This window comes from Nicotiana tabacum, chromosome 12 (genome assembly GCF_000715075.1).
Source record: "Nicotiana tabacum cultivar K326 chromosome 12, ASM71507v2, whole genome shotgun sequence".
In the NCBI taxonomy this organism is placed as follows: domain Eukaryota; kingdom Viridiplantae; phylum Streptophyta; class Magnoliopsida; order Solanales; family Solanaceae; genus Nicotiana; species Nicotiana tabacum.
This window is the reverse complement of record NC_134091.1, coordinates 73,897,288-73,916,178: the sequence shown is the minus strand read 5'-3', so window position 1 is coordinate 73,916,178 and position 18,891 is coordinate 73,897,288.

The following is an 18,891-nucleotide window of genomic DNA, read 5'->3' as shown; positions in this document are numbered from 1 at the left end:
ATCACCAGAAAATCCGTAAACATGATAAGAACGATAAATTGAACAACACTAGTATAACACGTAGCAATTAGGCATAGGAAAGAGACAATATAAGAAAAATAGAGAAACATGGAAAACAGGTAAATTGGCGGCGCATAAGTACTTGTCACCTCACATATACGCCGCTCACATGAATTTCACTTAGCAAGTAATCTAAGGTTCCTAATTCCCTCAAGTCAGGGTTAGACACAACACTTACCTTGCTCCGAAGGCCACTTAATTCTCAATCACAGATTTTCCTTTAGAATTCACCTCCAAACCACTCGTATCTATTCAAAAATGACTCAATAGTGTCAAATATTGCTAAAGGAATCAATTATATTGCATAAATTAAATTTTCCAAATTTTCCTCCAAAAAGTAGAAAAATCGACTTTGGGCCCGCTTGATCAAAACCCAAGGTTCGGACCAAAATACATTTACCCATTCACCCCCGAGCCCGAATATATGATTAATTTTGGAATCCGACCTCAAATTGAGGTCTAAATCCTCAAATTTCCGAAATCCCTAGTTTCTACCCTAACCCTAATTCTACTATAAAAACTCTAGATTTTAGGTTGATAATTCAAGAAATATAATGGGTAATTGAAAGGAAATGGTTTAGAATCACTTACCAACACTTTGGGGAAGAAATGGTTCTTGAAAAATAGCCTCACACCGTTTGGTTTATGAGAAAAATGAATTTTTGGCTAAATCCCGTGTTTGGATTCTGTTAGTGCTGGGCAACAGTGTTCATCGCGTTCGCGAGAGCACTGTCGCATTTGAGAACAGTATAGGCTGCCAAGCCTTCGCGTTCGCGATACAATGTTCGCGTTCGCGTAGGCTAACCTCCACTGGACTTCGCTTTCGCGAGACATTGCTCGCGTTCGCGATGAAGAAAAGGCTGACTCCCCCCTCCCAGTACCTAACACTACGCGTTCGCGATGGGCTTGTCGCATTCGCGAAGGTTAATGCCCACATCGTTTCACGTTCGCGACCAAGCCTTTGCGTTCGCGAAGAAGAAATTCCGGCCTCATCATTTTACTCTTCGCGTTCGCGAGAGGACCTTCGCGAACGTGAAGAAGGATATGCCAGAAACCAGAATCTGCAGAAAACCAGATTTTCCAAAGTCCAAAACATCCCGTGGCCTATCCGAAACTCACCCGAACCATCGGGGCTCCAAACCAAACATGCACACAAGTCTAAAAACATCATACGAACTTGCTTGCACGATCAAATTGCCAAAATAACACTTAGAACTACGAATTTAGCACCAAATCAAATGAAATTCTCAAGAACACTTTAAAATATCTATCTTCTCAACTGGACGTCCGAATCACGTCAAATCAACTCCGTTTCTCACTAAATTTCACAGACAAGTCTTAAATATCATAATGAACCTATACCGATTCCAGACCTGGTACTCACAATACCAAACATCAATCAATTCTTAGAAATAATTAATTTTCATCAAAAATTCATAACATGAGCTAGGGACCTCCGAATTCAATTCCGGACATACGCCCAGATCCCATAATTCAATACGGACCCACCGGGACCGTCAAAATACGGATTCGGGCCCGTTTACAAAAAATATTGACCAAAGTCAAATAAAATTAACTTTTTAAAGCATAAATTCTTATTTCCGTCAATTTTCAACATAAAAGCTTTCCGGAAACATGCCCAGACTGCGCACGCAAATCAAGGAGGGTAAAAATGAGATTTTTAAGGCTTAAGAGCGTAGATTCGAGTTCTAACACATAAGATGACCTTTTGGGTCATCACACCTAGTCCTTTACAGTCCGATCCAGCCCAAAGGGATCCCAACCTAACATGCAAATATCATGGGACTCATGGCCACAGAATAGAAGACTGCCGACAATTAAGGGAAGAGGTGGCCCGACTGTTCAACAACGGGCATCTCTGAGAATTCTGAGTGATCGAGCCAAGAACCACTTCAGGAACAGGGATTCTAATAAGCAGACCAAGAAGGAAGAGCCTCAGCACGTCATTAACATGATCATCAGTGGAGTCGACATTCCCCAACCTCCGATGCTGAAACACACCAAAGTAACCATCACAAGGGAAAAATAGACTCGGGATTATGTACCGGAAGGAACCTTGTCTTTCAACGACGAAGACGATGAGGGGATCATGCAGCCCTACAATGACGCACTGGTAATATCGGTACTCATAAATAAATCTTGAATTAAGTGTGTGTTAATTGATCCAGGTAGCTCAGCCAATATCATCATATCGAGGGGCTGGAACAACTCGGCCTACAAGATCAGATCGTACCTGCGGTCCGAGTCCTGAACGAGTTCAACATGGCATGTGAGACCACTAAAAGGGAGATAACATTACCGGTGAACATCACTGGAATCATAAGGGAAGCCAAGTTCTATGTAATCAAAGAGGATATGAGATACAACACTCTGTTCGGGAGACCATGGATTCACAACATGAGGGCAATACCCTCGACACTGCACCAGGTGCTGAAATTCCAAATACCCAGAGGAGTCAAAACGGTTTGTGGGAAACAACCGGTCGCCAAGGAGATGGTCGCGGTCAATGAGTTGATCCTTGTATCCACACTCTCAACATCGAAGGATCCGAATCGGATGGTCAAAGACGGGGCCAAATAGCAATCACCGACACTAGCCTCGACAGGATCAGAGAAATGAGAGGTAGATGAGGACGACGACTATGGAGTCCCCAGATCTTTCATAGTCCTCGATGATTCTGATGCCACAAAATCAACGGTCGAGGAACTGGAACAAGTCGTACTAACCGAACACTTGCCCGATCAAAAGGTATACCTGGGCACGGGGTTAAGCCCCGAGCTCAGGAAAAAACTCATTCAATTTCTTATAGCTAATGAAGATTGTTTCTCTTGATCCCACCTTGATATGACAGATATCCCACCGGAGATAACCACTCACAAGCTAAGCTTGGACCCGAAGTTCCACCCGGTCAAGCAAAAGAGGAGACCCCAGTCCAAGGTCAAATATGATTTCATCAAGGACGAGATATCTAAACTCCTTAAAATAGGATCAATTCGGGAGGTTAAATATCCAGATTGGTTAGCAAACGTAGTGGTAGTCCCTAAAAAGGGAATACATTAAGAATGTGTGTATACTATAAGGATTTGAATAAGGCATGTCCCAAGGACTCCTTCCCTTTGCCCAACATCGATCGCATGATCGATGATACGGCCGGCCACGAGATCCTCAGGTTTCTCGGTGCCTACTCCGGGTACAATCGAATACGGATAAACCCAGGCGATCAGGAAAAAACCTCCTTCATCACTAAGTATGGCACATACTGCTATAACGTGATGCCATTCGGATTAAAAAATGCCGGTGCCACTTACCAACGTCTAGTAAACCGGATGTTCGAGGAATAAATAGAAAAATCAATAGAGGTTTACATTGATGATATGTTGGTTAAGTCCCTGCGAGCAGAGGACCATTTAAAACATTTGCAGGATACCTTCAGCATACTGAAGAAATATAATATGAAGTTAAACCCGGAGAAGTGTACGTTCGGAGTTGGATTAGGTAAATTCCTCGGATTCATGGTATCCAACTGGGGAATCAAGATCAACCCGACAAGATCAAAGCCATCAAAGATATCACTGTTGTGGACAAAGTGAAGGCCGTGCAAAGATTAACCGGACGCATAGCTGCCCTGGGGCGATTCATCTCGAGGTCCTCCAATAAGAGCCACCAATTCTTCTCACTATTGAAGAAGAATAACTTCTCATGGACCCCGGAGTGCCAACGGGCCTTGGAGGAACTCAAGCGGTATCTATCGAGCCTACCGCTGCTTCACACGCCAAAGACATACAAACAAATATACATGTACTTGGCTGTATCAGAGATAGCGGTAAGTGGAGTCCTGGTCCGGGAAGAGCAAGGTACACAATTTCCAATTTACTATGTTAGCAGGACTCTAGGTGAGGCTGAAACTAGGTACCCTCACCTAGAAAAATTGGCGCTCGCTTTGCTAAGCGTCTCAAGGAAGCTAAAACCATATTTTCAATGTCATCCTATATGTGTTGTGACTACTTACCCATTGCAAAATATAATTCATAAACCCGAGCTCTAGGGACGATTGGCTAAATGGGCCATGGAAATCAGCGGGTACGATATTAAATCTCAAATTTTGGCAGACTTCGTGGCCGACTTTAAGCCGGCCCTAATACCCGAGGTTGAAAGAGATTTGTTGGTGAACTCGAGGACGTCTTCGGGGATCTGGACCCTCTTTACGGACGACGCCTCGAATGCAAAAGGGTCCGTACTTGGCATCGTATTGAAGCCACCAACAGGCAATGTTGTTAGACAATCTATTAGGACTGTTAAATTGGCTAACAATGAGGCCGAATATGAGTCCATGATTGCAGGTCTCGAACTAGGTAAAAGCTTGGGGGCGGAGGTGATCGAAGCTAAGTGCGGGTCCCTCCTCGTGGTGAACCAAGTTATTGGGACGTTCGAGGTTAGAGAAGAATGAATGAAAAGGTACCTGGATAAGTTGCAGGTAACATTACATCGGTTCAAGGATTGGACTTTGCAACACGTACCTCGGGATCAAAACAGTGAGGCCAATGCCCTTGCTAACTTAGGATCGTCGGTCGAGGACGATGAGTTCAACTCGAGGGCGGTCGTACAACTCATGAGATCGGTAGTGGAAGGAGGCCACGCCGAGATAAACTCAATGAGCCTGACTTGGGACTGGATAAACAAATACATAGAATATCTAAAGGGAAAACTTCCCTCGGATCAAAAAAAGTCGAGGGCCCTGCGTACGAAGGCAGCCCGATTTAGCTTGCCCGAAGACGGAACCCTGTTCAGAAGAACATTCGATGTCCTACTCGTGATATGTCTAGGACCAGGAGATACCAAGTATGTTTTGAGGGCAATACACGAAGGCACCTGTGGAAATCATTCAGGCGCCGAATCATTGGTTCGAAAAGTAATCAGAGCTGGCTACTACTGTATCGATATGTAAAAGGACGCGAAGGAGTTTGTACGAAAATGTGATGAATGTCAAAGACATGATCCGATGATTCATCAACCCCGGGAGCTTCTGCATTCGGTTTTGTCACCATGGCCATTCATGAAGCGGGGAATGGACATCGTTGGCCCCCTTCTATGGGCACCCGGTAAGGCTCAATTTATATTGTTTATGACTAACTATTTTTCTAAGTGGGTGGAATCTCAGACATACGAGAAGGTCAGGGAAAAGGAAGTCATCGATTTTATCTGGGACCACATCATATGCCTGTTCGGAATGTCAACCGAGATCGTGTGCGACAACGGGAAAAAATTCATCGGCAACAAAGTAAGCAAGTTTCTCGAAGACCATAAGATCAAAAAGATCCTATCAATACCCTACCACCCTAGTGGGAACAGACAAGCATAATAGACCAAAAAAACCATACTCCAAAACCTCAAAAAGAGGTTAACTGACGCCAAAAGAAAATGGAAGAAAATCTTGCCCGAAGTCCTACGGGCATACCGTACGACCTCAAAGTCTAGTACCGGGGCCACCTCGTTCTCACTGGCTTACGGCGCCGAAGCTCTAATACCGGTCAAAGTCAGAGAACCAAGTCCTAGGTTCCGATATGCAATCAAGGAATCAAACAATGAGGCCATGAATACGAGCCTAGGGCTATTAGATAAAAGGCGTGAAAGTCCGGTTGGCCACCCAAAAATAGCGGATCCAGTGATATTACAATCGAAGGGCCAACCTTTGACACTTCAATATCAGGGACTTAGTGTTAAAGAAGGTGACACTAAGCACCCGAAACCCGAAAGAAGGGAAGCTGGAGCCGAACTGGGAAGGACCGTATCAAATTATCGAGATCACCGGAAAGAGATCGTATAAACTCGGAGCAATAAATGGTGAATGACTACCGAACAACTGGAACGTAACTCACTTGAAGCGATACTACTGATAAGGTATGACCCATTTCATTCTTTTTACTTATTTATATTTCGAACAAATACTTGCTGGCAACCGTCAAAGAACGGTATAATTTTTAAGCCTGAAAGCACGCGTTGCACTCTTTTTCCCTTGAATCGATTTTGTCTCATATGGGTTTTTCGGCAAGGTTTTTAACGAGGCAACAGTAAATTATGCTAACTTAGAATCGAACGCCAGCTACAAACTGGTATCGAAGATCACAAAAATAGTATTCGAGTCCTCTTTACGATCGGCCCCGAACACTGGGGGGCATTACCCTCGGATAATGACTTTAGCAAGGAAAGAAACTTTGCGATTGAATGGTCTCGGCTCGATCGATAGGATTTACTGTATGGGCTAAACGGTCGAATGAACCGTGCCCACATAGACTGCTTGAGCTCTAACATAAAGCTTATACGTATGTGTAATCGTATATATTACGCACAGAAATATAAGGAAGTCTCTACCTTTAAACATCTCGTCCCTTAAAAATTTTCTTTTCTTTCTGAATTTCCTACATTTGATCCCCTAAAGGTATCGAGCCCAAGAGATGCCTTTATCCGTGTACAAACGATCACTCCCACTCAGGAACTGCCGTCTAGAAACAAACTCGGACAGCCTGGGCTATCAGAGCCCGGGGGCACAAGACCTATTAGGCAGCGCCCGAAGCTTAAAGGCTACGGCTATCCCCACTCGGGGACTATTATCTTAGGCAAGTTCGGATAACTCGAGGTGACAAGCCCACTGGGCAACACCAAACTAAAAGGCTATGGCCATATTAAAATGGCTCGGAGACATCCGAGACCCGTAACAAAAAACAAGGACTTGAAAAAATTCTTAACCGGTTCTAAAGGCTACCCTCGACAAACAATAATAAGTACTTTAGGGAAAAGTTCTGGTCATACCGAACCCCCACGATGCCTTAAACAAAATAATGTTGAAGGCAAGGCCTGTTTGAGCCTCCGAACATGACCTAACTATTTCATGCTAAGGCATTTCGATCTTTGCAAACATAAAGAATAAAGCAAAGGAAAACAAAACTCAGAAATACTCGAAGGGAAAAGGAAGCCTTGTATTATATATACATATAGTCTTGACAAAAAAGTACAAAAATACAAAAAAAAAAAAAAAAAAAATTGTACAAGGCACTTAAACGGCCTGGTCTTCACCGGAGCCCGCCTCGTCGCCAGAGTCTTCAGAGTCTCCTCCACCCTCGGATCCGCTCGAAGCCTCAGAGCCTTCTTCATCCTCGGGATAAGCCAACTTCTTGTCCTCGGTATCAAGCAACTTAGCACTCTGGATTTCAACCGACAAGTCAAAATCCCGAGCATGAATCTCCTCGAGGGCCTCCCTTCGGGATTACCGCTTTGCATGCTCGACGATATCATTCGTTCGATTCTGGGTCGCCTTGGCATCGACCTTATATTAGGCCACTATCTCGTCGGCATCGACTTTAACCACCAAGACTACCGACTTGGCCGTTTCAAGCTCCTTGGCAAGATTTTCTCGATCAGAGACGGCCGCACTTAGCTGAGACTGGAGCTCCTCAATCTTTTTGGCCTGCACCTCGGCCTTTCCCTTTGCCGCTCAAAGATGGGTCTCAGTCGAAGTTAGCTGCGCCCGAGAAGTCTCCTTTTTCAAGGCCAAACGGTCCATCCTGCCTCTCCATTCGTCGGTCTCGGCCTTGACAATATTTATCTCAGATCGAAGTTGGTCGATCCGATCGATTTTCTGTTGGACCTGCGGATTTTGACCATTAGTCACCGAGTATAGCTCATCATCACTAACCTCAAATATTTTTACCTGCTCGACCAGGTCGGCATGCTCCTTCCGAGCCACCTCCAGCTCAGCTCGGAGGCTCTTAGCCTCCCCTTCACGCTGCTCGCTGAGAAGTTTGTAAGTATCTCTCTTCTCAGTGAGCCCTCGAACCTCGGCTTCAAGTTAGTTCAACTCATCCCAATATCGAAGAAATGTTTCATGATGAAGCACCGAGGCCTGCAGACACAAAGAAAAATGTTAGGATCATCTATAAATTATAGTCATCAAGAGATATTTGAAGTTACCCGATCTAGCGCCTGTTGTGCTTCATTGAACAGGCAGGGCGCATCTACCTCATTCATCTTATCTTGATATTCCTTGGTAACTAGATACCGAAGGTAGCTGGCCACCCCTACGGGGGAAGAGAGGACCTGGGCATTCTCCGAAACGGAGATTACGATCAACCGCTACCGGTTAGGATCCACACTCGGAGCTAGGAAACAGTTGATCAGTTTTGGGCTTGAGGAAGGCCCGCTTGTTCCCAAAGATGGACTTTTCTTTGGCACCTCCAAGTCAACCAATCCGGTGAAGTCCTGCATGGCGGTAGAATCCACGCCATCAAAAAAGCCGTGGAAGGGGTCGTCCGTTCCGTGGGACCCCTCGTTGGGATGTTCCTTCATTGTCTGAGCCTCGTTACACATGGACTCGGTAAAAGAGGGCGACTCGGTGATATCTATCACACCAATGTGCTTCATTTGGGGCATTTCCCACATCCCGGGAAGCTTCGGCCATGACCTCCTCATCGGCCTCCCTAACTTAAGGCATATCGGCCTCGCCTCTCTCCGGTTCGGAGGCCCCTTGCCCATCGAGTTGCGATGACATGCGGGCTATCAGATCGAAGGCTTCTCCTTCTTCTTCGAATTCATCCCTCAACCGATAGAGTGAATCCAAAGATGGTGCTCATGCGCTTTCTTTGGATTTGCGCACCAACCTTCTCCTTGGTTTCTTCTTCTCCGAGCTCGGAGAACTCGGAGCCCTCTTCCTTTTCTTCTCCTCACCCTGTCTTGAAGCAGGGGATTTGGCAGGGGAGTTCTCGCTGTCGGATGAAGGTCTCAGTGTGACGTCCTTGGATAAACCTGCAAAAGGAAATGAAACAAGTGAGAACTTAATGACACGAGAGGAACCCAAATATTATTTACTCGAGAAAGGAATCTCACCATGAGAACGGGCCTCCCACCGGCCCTTTGAAAGTTTGCGCCATGATTGCTCAGAATATGGCCTTTATAACACGATGCGCTCGACCCACTCCTTGAGTCGAGGGAATATATTCAGGACCCGAGCGACAGCTGCTCCACCATGAAGCACCTATAAGAAAGAAGGAAAAAAGCTTAAAATAAGATTTTGAAAATTAAATTTTACTTACGTGATATATTCCACTTCTCGGGGAACGGCATGCACTTAGCTGAGATCAAGTCTGAGGTCCTCACTCGGATAAAATGGCCTAGCTAGCCTCTATCCCGATCTTCATCAATACTCGAGAATGGGGCATTACTGGCCCGACGCGCGAGCTTGATCAGTCCCCCCCCCCCAAAAAGATTCGGGGACTGTATAGGCACATGATGTGGTTGACGATGAACGAGCATCCATCGATCTTGCTCATGAAGAATCGAAGAAGGATCATGATCCTCCAGAATGAGGGGTGAATTTGACCGAGGCATACCTCGTATCATTTGCAAAAGTCGATGATGACCGGATCCAATAGGCCCAGTGTAAAAGGATAAGTGTAAATATTTAAGTATCTCTCGACGTTGGTGGTGATGTCTTCATCGGGTTCGGGAACCACCACGTGTGTTTTAATCCAATTACAATCCTTTTTGACCATAGGTAGGACTTCTTCAGTAATCGGGCATATGTATCTCAAGACTTTCTAACACCGGCCTTGTACGGGGGAAGGTTTTTCAACCTTGAAATCGGCAGTTACCGAGCATCCTACAGGGATGAACATTTTCAATGGGGGTTCCGGTACTGGTTCCTCGACAGCAGTACGCGAAACGGTCTCCTCGGTAGCCGGCCGCAAGGTAGAAGGAGTTTCCTTTTGGGGAACGGTTTTTGAAGTCTTTTCTATTTCTTTGAAAATGGAGGAAAAATGAAGAAAAAGAGGAAGTTAAAGTAGTACACTTGATGGCTTGAGATGGAAATGAAAAATGGTTATTGCAAAGGATCTCAAATAACCAAAATATAACTGCTAGAAAGTATTAAAATTTCGAAGGTACGAGGGTAGAAGGTTTGAATGTAAAGTTGGAATGAACAAAAGAAAAGGTATTTATAGTATTTCAATGGCTGTTCACATCTAGTAATGGCCGACCGGCAGCTGACATGCATTTAATGTCATTAAGACTTGACTGACGAGACATTTCGTTTGTTTTGTCGTTTCTGTCGCGGGGTATCAAAGTAAGAACCGGAAGCTCATGTGGTTTCTCATTGTCTACTCTCCGAAAAATGAGGGGACTAATCTGTATACGGTCGAAATCGAGCTCGCCTATGACATGGTAGGTCAGGTTTGGAACATGGCAATAAAGGACTGAAGATCGACCCCAAGTACCATCGGGATAGAACCCAGGGTTGGAATGCCCTCATTCAAGAATATTGAGGTCGTGATCCCGGAATCGATCCTAGCCCCTAACGAGCTCGAAGAAAAATTGTTAGCATAATAGAAGACCGAAATATCCGTGACCGGTCGGATATTACGGCGGGAATCTCGGCACGTATCAATGAGGAACTGGCAATTGGCAAATCAAGAGATTTTTTACCTTTTATAGAATTGTACCTAAAGTAGGACTCCTCTACTATATAAAAGGGGTTATGATAATTCATTTAACATATTGTAACTCGCATTCCAAAGAAATACATTATTATTTTTCTCTTTAAGCTCTTGTTCTTTTTTACCGTGATACTGATCAAAGTGCATCTGGCTCGAGGGTGGCTAACCTTCCGAGATTGAAACTGTCCAATTCGTGTGGTTTGAATTTACTTTATCATTGTTTATTTCAATTGCAACTTAATTTATCACTTTGTATCAAGTTAATCCGCGTATCCTTAAAACCACTTACAAATTCAATTGTTATTCGATTTTGAGGGTAAACAATTTTAAGACTCCTAAAATTTTGACAGTAGACTACCAAATTGCTGATTACCAAAATGTGCTAAAGAGATCAAAAACCTTAGTGACATCTAAGGCGTTATGTACTGTCAAGAGCATTGATTTTGACATAGTGCAACTAGCTATACTTCTTGCTGGAACTAATATTATTATCATGGTTATAAGGGAGGTTGATAGTACAAAGAGATTGTTAGGTTTCGTGAATAGATGTGAATGGGAAATGGAAGAGGTACCTTTTGAATTGCACTTCTTCATCTCACCCTTTTCATTGTCTATAAATTTACAGGCTTAGCCTCAATTTCATACACAGAAAAATTTGAAAACTTCTCTCTTCTTTACATTGTTTACCCTCAAAATCAGATAACAATTAAATTTTTAAGTGATTTTAAGGATATGCGGATTAATTTGATACAAAATAATAAATTGAGTTAGAATGGACAAGTAAAGATACACTACATTCAAACCACACGAGGAGGATGATTCCAGCCTTAGTGAAGCATTCACCCTCGATCCGGGCTCACAGTAGACAATTTTGATGAACGAGAGAAAAAGCTTACAATAACAGTGGAAATAGTAGTATATTGCTTTGGAATGTGTGTTACAATGTGTCTAATGAATTATCAGACCCCCTTTATATAGTAGGAGAATACTACTCTAAGTACAATTCCATAAAAAGGTAAATAATCTTCTGTTTAACTGATTACCGGTTCTTCATTGATACGTGCCGAGATCCACGCCGTGATATCCGGCCGGTTGCGGATATTACGGCATTCTGTTGGTCGTGCTTGATTGCCCGACAATGTTCTCCAAAGTCTTTTAGGATTTGGATCGATCTCGAATCATAACCCTGATATTCTCAAGGGCAGGCATCGTGGCCCCGGATTCTGACTCGATGCGACCTTTGCTTCGATACCGATCCTTCACAATCATATCTCGAGCTCGTTTTATCCTATTGGAGGCCGGAGTGTATCATGAGCTCAGTTCCCCTCATTTCTCGGAGAGCAAGCTGGCGAGAAACGACAAGAGCACCCCGATTCCTTCTTCAATATGTCGTGACAGAAATGGCAAAAACCCTGAAACGTCTCGTCAGTCATGTCATAATGGCCTTAAATGCACGTCAGCCGTCGGTTGGCTGTTCTTGGATGTGTAGTGTTGTGAGGCCCCTATAAATACCTCCTCTTTTGTTCGTTTTTTTAACTTTACGTTCAAACCTCTACCCTCATGCCTTTAGAAATCCAGTACCCTCTTTTACACACTAACATTTTTACCTCCATTACTCAAGTACGTTGTAGAATTTTTACTCATCTTCTACTCAAGCCAACACATCTGAGCTGTCAACTTTCACCTTTTCTCTATCGTTTTTAAGTTTTTCCCATACAATAATGGCCAAAACCTCCAAATCTGTTCCCCAAAAGGTCGCTTCTACCTCCCAAACAACTGCCGGAACCAACGAAACCACTTCCAATGTGGTCGACCTCGGGAGATCCATTGCTAACATGGTTACCGATGAACCGACTCCTGAACCTCTCTTGAAGATGTTCATTCCTGGGGGGTTTTCGATCGATGACGACTTCAAGGTCGAGAAGCCCTCTTCGGTGCAGGGTCGGGGTGAGGAGGCATCGAGATATATTTGGTCGATCACTGAAGATGATCTTCCCTTAGTCTGAAAGGGGTGAAACTGGGCCGAAACGAACATAGTGGTACCCGACTCCGAGGAGGCCATTACCACCCACGTTGAGGGATACCTAAGAAACTACACTTATTCCTTTACGTTGGGCCCGGTGGATCCGGTCATTATAGACTTCTGTAAGAGGTATGAGGTATGTCTATACCAGATTCACCCATCATTATGGAGGATCGTAATCCTCCTTCGATTTTTTGTGAACAAGATCGACTCCTATCGGTTCACCATAGATCATCTGCTATATCTGTATAGTCCCCGAATCTTCTGGGGGGCACTGATAAAGCTCATGCGTCGGGCAAGTAAGGCCCCATTTCAAGCATCGATGAAGACCGAGATCGAGGTTGGCAGGGATGTTTTGTCCGGTTGAGGACCTCGGACTTGATTCCAGCCGAATCTAGGTCATTCCCTGATAAGTGGAATGCATCACGTAATTAAAACTTCTCTTTGAATTTTGATTTCATGCTCATCTCCCTTTTTCCTGGGTTAAAGGAATGGATCATAGGCATTGTCTCACAGATGCCTTATTCCGAGCGCTCGTGGCACAAACTTTAGAAGGGTCGTTGGGATGGCCGTTCTCATGGTAAGATCTTTTTCCAGAATAGGCTGTGCTAGGCTTCTTCTACTAGCACCACGTTCTTATTATTTTTTCTTTACTTCTCTTTTGTAGGTTTTCCTAAGACCGTCAAGCTTAGGCCATCGAATAGGGACGAAGACTTACCTGCTGATTCTTCTGCTTCAGGACAGTCCGGAGCCACAGCAGGGAAGAAGAAAAGAAAAAAGGCCCCGAGTTCCCTGAGCTCGGAGAAAAGAAAATGAGAAGGAGGTTGGTTCGTAAGCCAAAGGAAACCTCCAGCACCTGAGTGCTTGACTTGTAATCACTTCTTCGGCTTAGAGACGAGCTCGAGGAGGATAAAATCTTTGTGGCCCACGAGCTGTCTGCCCCTGAGGAACGGGTGGAAGCCGAGGGGGAAATGATGAAAGCTAATCCCCTTTAGTTTTGCGAGGCTGATGCCGAAGTGAGGGCTGAGAACTCTTGAGATGCCGGATTTGCCCCGCCCGGTGTTATAGATGTTTCTGGATTTCCTACATTCAAAGAATCAATGTTCAATGAAGCCCGAACGACAAAGAAGCGATCCCACGAGGGGGTCCTTGGAGCGAACGATCCCCTCCGAGGCTTTTTTGATGGTGTAGACTGATCTGCCCGGGAGGATTTCACCGGATTGGGTGACTTATAGGTGCCAAGGAAAAGTCTAGCCTCGGAGGTCCGCGGGTGGATATTGAGCCCGAGGTTGATCAATCGGTTTCCCGCTCCGAGCATGAATCCTGGTCAGAAGAGGTCTGTCGTTATCACAGTTCTGGAGGATGCCCGGATTGTTTCCGCCCCATAGGGATAGCTATTTACCTCCGGTGCCTGATAACCAAAGAAGACCAAGCAAAAATGAACAAGGTAGATGCACGATGCCTGTTCAACGAAGCACTACAGGCGCTAAACCGGGTAAGGTGTTACCAAACCTTTTTATTTTTCAACTTTAGTTTTTGATAATTCTAATATCTCATCTCATATTTGCAGGCCTCGGTGCTCCACCATGAAACCTTCCTCCGGTACCGGGATGAGCTGAGCCAACTTGAGGCCGAAGTCAAAGAGCTTGATGAGAAGAGAGGTATGTATAATCTTCTCAGCGAGCAACGTCAAGGAGAAGTCAAGAGCCTTGGAGATGAGTTGGATGTGGCTTAGAAAGAACACGCCGACTTGGTGGAACAGATAAAAATCTTTGAAATTAGTGATGATGAGCTAGATACAACGTCTAACAGTCAAAATCCACAGGTCCAGCAAAAGGTTGATCGGGTCGACCACCTCCGGGCTGAGATGGATGAGGTCAAGACCATGGCCGAAGAGTGGAAGGGCAAGATAGACCGATTGGCTTCGGAAAAGGATACTACCCGGGAGCAGTTGGCCTCGGCAGAGGCTCAACTTTGATCGGTGAAGGAAAAGGCTGAAACCCAATCCCAAAAAATTGAAGACCTCCAGTCTCAACTGGGCTCGGCCGTTGCCGCACGGGATACCCTTGCCAAGGAGCTTGAAGAAGTTAGCAAAGGAAATAACCAGGGCCGACGCTAAAGAGATGGTGGCCCAATACAAAGCTCATGCTGAGGCAGCCTAGGAACGCATAAAGGCTATTGTCGAATATGTGAGGTGGCAGTCTCGGAGGGAGGCTCTCGAGGAAGTTCATGCCCGGGGATTCGATTTATCGGCTGAGATCGAAAATGTTAAGAGGCTCGAGGTTGAGGCCAAGAAGTTAGTGTACCCCGAGGATGAGGAAGATTCCGAGGGTTTGGGTGGATTTGAGGACGGGGAAGACCCCGATGGCCTTGCTGATGAGGCGGGCTCCGGCGAAGATTAGGCTTCTTAGGTGCCTTATAGATTTTTCTTCATTTTTGTACTTTTATATTTTTTGTTGAGACTATTCGGCCTTTGTAAAGATTTGTGTATATATATAAGGCTCTTTTTTCCCTCTGACAATTTCCAAGTTTGTTCTTTTTTCCTTTTTTCTTTACGATTGCAAAGATGTCGAATGCCTTAGCATGTAATAATTAGGTCTTGTTCAGAGGTTCGAACAATGCTCGCTCTCGATATTATTTGTTTAAGACTCATGGGGGCTTGGTATGATCGGAAGCTTTCCTCGAAGTGTTTATTTAGAATTTTTTAGATTATAATTTTGTCGAGGGTAGCCTTTGAACCGATTTAGATATTTTGAAGGCTTATGTTTTTGTTACGGATCTCAGACGTCTCCGAGCCATTCTAGGACGGTCGTATCCTTTTTAGTTCCGGTGTTGCACAGCTTATTACCCCGAGTCATCCAGGCTTGCCCGAGACAACAGTCCCCGTATGGGGATGGCCGTAGTCTTTGAAGTTCAGGTACTGCCTAATAGGTTTTGTGCCCCCGGCCTTTGTAGCCCGAGCTGTATGGGCTTGCCCATGACGACAGTCCCCGAATGGGGATGGTCGTAGCCTTTAATGTTTGGGCCCTTCCTAATATGTTTTGTGCCCCCGGGCTTCGTAGCCCGAGCTGTCCAGGCTTGCCCATGATGACAGTCCCCGAGCAGGGGTGATCTCTTGGATTCGGACAGAGGTGGCCCTTGGGCCCGATGTCCTTATGGAACAAAATACAGTAGTTTTTAAGAGACAAAATATGTATCTACAAGTTAGAAACTTTCTTTTATTTATGTGCAACATACAAGATTACAAATGTGTACAAGCTTCATGTTATGGCTTACGTGGTCTATGTGGGCATGATTCCTTTGACCGTTTGGCCCTTACAACAAATCCTATCCACCAAGTCCAGACTTGTTTGAGCACGAAGTTTCCTTCCTTGCTAAAATCATTACCCAAGGGTGATGGTCCCCCAGTATTCGAGGCCGATCTTACAGAGGGCTCAGATACTGTTGATGTGAACCTTGATTCCGGTTCATAGTCGGTCTTCAATTCTAAATTAGCATGATCCACTGTTGCCTCATTAAAAACCTTGCCAGAAAACCCATTTGGGACAAAATCGGTCCAAGGCAAAAAGAGTGCAACGCGTGCTTTCAGGCCTAATAGTTGTATCATTCCTTGGCCGTTACCTGCAAGCATTAGTCCAATTCGTTATATATTTAAAGAAGAGTAATGAATGGGGTCGTACCTTAGTTGTAGTATCATTTTAAGTTGGTTATGTTCCAGTTGTTCGGTAGCCGCTCACCGTTTACCGTTTCGAGTTTGTACGATCCTTTGCCGTTGATCTTGATAATTTGAAATGGACCTTTCCAATTCGGTCCCAACTTCCATTCGTTCGGGTGCTTAGTGTCACCTTTCTTAACACCAAGTCCCCGACATTGAAGTGTCAAAGGTTGGCTCTCCGATTGTAATATCTTTCGATCCGTTGCTTTTGGGCGGCCAACCGGACGAGGGCGTCCTCACGCCTTTCGTCTAACAGTTCCAGGTTCGTACTCATGGTCTCGTTGTTTGACTCTTCGATCACATATCGGAACCTAAGACTCAGTTCTTCTACTTTGACCGGTATAAGAGCATCGGCACCGTAGACCAACGAGAATGGGGTGGCCCCGGTACTGGATTTTGAGGTCATACGATATGCCCATAGGACTTCGGGCAAGATTTCCTTCCATTTCCCTTTGGCGTCGGTCAACCATTTTTGAGGTTCTGGAGTACGGTTTTGTTTGTTGACTCTGCTTGCCTGTTTCCACTAGGGTGATAGGGCGTTGATAGGATCCTTTTGATATTATGGTCCTCAAAAAACTTGCTCACTTTGCTGCCGATGAACTGCTTCCCATTGTCGCACACGATCTCGACCGGCATTCCGAATCAGCATATTATGTGGTCCCATATGAAATCAATAACTTCCTTCTCCCTGACTTTCTCAAATGCCTGGGCTTTCACCAACTTAGAAAAATAATCAGTCATAAATAAGATAAATTGAGCCTTACCGGGCTCCCAAGGCAGGGGACCAACGATGTACATTCCCCATTTCATGAACGGCCAGGGTGACAAGAACGAATACATCAGTTCCCCGGGCTGATGGATCATCGGAGCATTTTCGCATGAACTCCTTTGCGTCTTTTTCCATATCGATCTAGTAGTAGCCGACTCCGATTATCTTCCGAACCAACGACTCAGTGCCCGAATGATTCCCCCAAGTGCCCTCGTGGACTTCCCTCAAAACATACTTGGTGTCTCCCGGTCCTAGACATATGGCGAGTGGACCATCGAATGTTCTTCTGAATAGGGTACCATCTTCGGACAAGCTGAACTAGGCCGCCTTCGTATGCAGAGCTCTCGATTCTTTAGGATCTGAGGGAAGTTTTCTGGTGTTCAGGTAATCTACGTATATGTTTCTCTTGTCCCAGGTTAAGCTTGTCGAGTTTATCTCGGCATGGCCTTCCTCTACTACCGATTTCATGAGTGGTACAACCGTTCTCGAGTTGAATTCATCATCGTCGACAGACGATCCCAAGTTAACAAGAGCATCGGCCTCGTTGTTTTGATCCCGAGGTGTACGTTGTAAAGTCCATTCCCTGAACCGATGTAACGTCACATGTAGCTTATCCAGGTATCTTCGCATTCGTTCCTCTTTGACTTCGAACGTTCCATTGACTTGGTTCACCACGAGGAGGGAATCACACTTAGCTTCCTTTACCTCGGCCCCCAGGCTATTAGCCAGTTCAAGACCTGCAATCATGGCCTCATACTCGGCCTCGTTATTAGTCAATTTTACTGTTCTAATAGATTGCCTAACTACATTACCCGTCGGTGGCTTCAACATGATTCCAAGCCTGGACCGTTTTGTGTTCGAGGAACCGTCCGTAAAGAGGGTACAGATTCCGGAAGAGGTCCCCGAGTTCAACAACAACTCCTTCTCGACCTCAGGAATGAGGGTCGGCGTGAAGTCAGCCACAAAGTCCGCCAAAGTTTGAGATTTGATGGGGGTTCAGGGTCGATATTCGAAATCGTACCCACTGATCTCCATGGCCCATTTGGCCAATCATCTCGAGAGCTCGGGTTTGTGCATTATTTTTCTTAAAGGGTAAATAGTCACAACACATATGGGATTGCATTGCAAGTACGGTTTTAGCTTCCTAGAGGCGCTTAGTAAAGCGAGCGCCAATTTTTCTAGGTGATGATACCTAGTTTCGGCCTCACCTAGAGTTTTGCTAACATAATAGATAGGAAATTGCATACCTTCCTCTTCCCGAACCAGGACTCCACTTACCGCTACCTCGAATACCGCTAAGAATAGGTACAACTATTCGTCTCCCTTCGGAGTATGAAGTAAAGGTGGGCTCGAGAGGTACCGCTTGAGTTCCTCCAAGGCTTATTGGCACTCTGGGGTCCATGAGAAGTTATTCTTCTTCTTCAACAGTGAGAAGAACCGATGGCTCTTGTCGGAGGACCTCGAGAGTAATCGACCCAAAGCGGCTATCTGCCCAGTTAACCTTTGAACGGCCTTGACATTGTCCACAACGGTGATGTCCTCGATGGCCTTGATCTTATCGGAATTAATCTCGATACCCCGGCTGGACAATATGAATTAGAGGAATTTTCTGGACCCGACTCTGAATGCACATTTCTCCGTTTCAGCTTTATATTATGTTTCTTCAATATGTTGAAAGTTTCCTGCAAATGTTTCAAATGGTCCTCTGCTCGTAGGGACTTAACTAACATATCGTCAATGGAAACCTCCATTGATTTTCCTATTTTCTCTTTGAACATCCGATTTTCTAGGCGTTGGTAAGTGGCACCGGCATTTTTAGCCT